This window comes from Palaemon carinicauda, chromosome 24 (assembly GCF_036898095.1).
Source record: "Palaemon carinicauda isolate YSFRI2023 chromosome 24, ASM3689809v2, whole genome shotgun sequence".
NCBI classification, from domain to species: domain Eukaryota; kingdom Metazoa; phylum Arthropoda; class Malacostraca; order Decapoda; family Palaemonidae; genus Palaemon; species Palaemon carinicauda.
This window is the reverse complement of record NC_090748.1, coordinates 36,671,668-36,674,167: the sequence shown is the minus strand read 5'-3', so window position 1 is coordinate 36,674,167 and position 2,500 is coordinate 36,671,668.

Here is a 2,500-nt window from a genome sequence, read left to right as displayed (position 1 = left end):
ACTCCCCTTTGGTTTAATATTTTTAGTTTGCGGTCAATAGCAGTCACATTTTATGTTAGATATGCCCTACCTACAGTGTGCCAGTTTCAAAGGTCGTTTTCACTTCTCGTGACTTCGTATTTTCCACTTTCTACGAGACAGCTGTCACTACATTCACTCTCAAAGTAGAATCCCCATTTCTTACGGTGCTCCTCTCTCTCTCTCTCTCTCTCTCTCTCTCTCTCTCTCTCTCTCTCTCTCTCTCTCTCTCTCTCTCTCTCTCGCTCTCTATTTGCTTGGATAACGTGGGGACTTCTCTCCCTTTTCCCTTGCATTTTATAGTGTCTGATTATTTTTTTTTATTTTCTCTTTTACGCGAAGGTTGAAGGCGGAATTGAGGAATAGAAAAAACTTTGAAGCGCCCTTAAAGGAAGATCGTTGTTTCCTGACTTTTTCTCTATTGTCTTTCTTCATTCCTTTTTTAATCCTGGAACGTTTGCATAATTTGCGATGTTTTCGATATTCACTTTTTTACATTTTGCAAAGAAACTGTCGTGGGATTTTCCAGTGCTAGGAAATATATTTTATTTTTAGAACCCCCTCGTTACTATTTATGTCAGTAACCTCTTTACACATTTCTATTATATGATTACTTTTACTGAACAAAAAAATACTTGTCAGAAAATTTGCATATCTAATGGTAAAGGGTTACCAAGGTTTTCATAAACTTAGATTCTTCATGTATATATATATATATATATATATATATATATATATATATATATATATATATATATATATATATATATATATATATATATATATATACATATATATACCCATTATAATTAACGGAATTGGAAATTCTTTCACCAAATAATTGTTATAATCTTTATAATGGATAAGTTTTTCTTCAAAATCCCCAATTGAACTAATACGCGTTTTTCGATTTATGTATATATTATCAAAACAACTGCCAGAGACCTTAAAGTCCAAATGCGTGATAAGTGTTATATATTTTCAGAATTGCTGGGTAAAGCAAAATGAATGAAATTTCTACTCCGCATAATCTTTTATTCTTATTGGAAGAATGAATTTTTGACTTCAAGAATTTTGTGGTTACTACCAAAAACATCCAAGTTCGGTGTTTACTCAAGTGCTTAATTTTCCGCTGAATCGAGAAAAGAAATAAGTTGCTATTTATGGGTTAGACAAATATGCTGTTGCTCCCTGACATGCCTGAGGCTATTCACGTAAAGCTGGTTGAAACCTTAAAAATAATAAATTCTAGATTTTTTGATAAGCGTGAGTATTTAAAATTAAAATTATCATTTTCTTACACCACTATTCATTTCTAGAATTTATGATTAACAAGAAGTTATACAGTTACACTCTTGATAAAGCTATAAGATGTATCGATGTTAATGCTCTCTTTGAATAAAGCCTTTCTTCTGTATTTAAACTTTTGGTCGCTGAATCCCTTGTGCGACATAGCAACAAGCACGAACGCAAGTAAAATTTATTCAACAGATAACGAGAATTTGAGAGCAAGAATTTCAAAAGAAAATAAAACAAAGTAAAACAACTTAAACAGGGTGTCAGTGCGGGGAAGAGAAAAAATTAAAGTAAAACAACAGCATTACATTATATGAGCGTGTATGAAACGCATGTGGTACATGGCTCCCACTAAAAAAGACATAAAAGTGAAACAGGGTGCCCTGCTCTTGAGAGCCTAACTGCAGGAGATATGCAGGTGTTAGCTGATCAATGGAAACTCAGTCTTCTTTGCCTAGAATGCTGATTAAGGATCTTTCGGAGAATGACAGATCAAGAGGAAAGGACCTGTGTAAGGTGGTCTCACTGGTGGCTTACTAGTGTCGTAGCGCAGCAAGACATGTGTTATGCATAGCGTGTAACTCTTTCAGTATGTGTTGCTTTGCTGGGGTCTTCCTAGTCTGGTAGCATGGGGTAGATTTTCCCACAATATGACATAGAAACTGGAGATTGATGTAGGTTGTTGGCGGAAAAAACTCAACAGGGGCAACTAAGGGGTTGCCATACATCAAACAGCTGTTAAGACATCCAGGGAGTAATTTGGAGTATTCATTAATCCCAGAAGGACCAAGGGAAGCTGAGTACACCTTCTGGAGTCACTGCATCGGTACATCAAAGCTGCTTCGAGGGTGTGATGAAAATGGTCATCTATTCCATTGGCCGCGGGGTTTTAGGAAGTTGTCTGATGTAGGTTGATGGCCAAAGGATTCACTAATGATGTCCACAATTAAGAGGTGAAAGTGGTAATGCTGTCAGAAGTAATATGCTCAGGGATACTAAAACTTACTATCTACCCTAAGAGTAAAGCAGATGTACATTAGACAGATATTACAGTTTACATGGGAATGGAATGACGCCAACGAGTGAAGAGGTCAATGACAAGAAACATGTAACAGTATCCTTTTGATGTTAGTAGGGGGACCTGTTACATTGACATGGATGTGGGAAAACCACGCTGAGGTTGAGG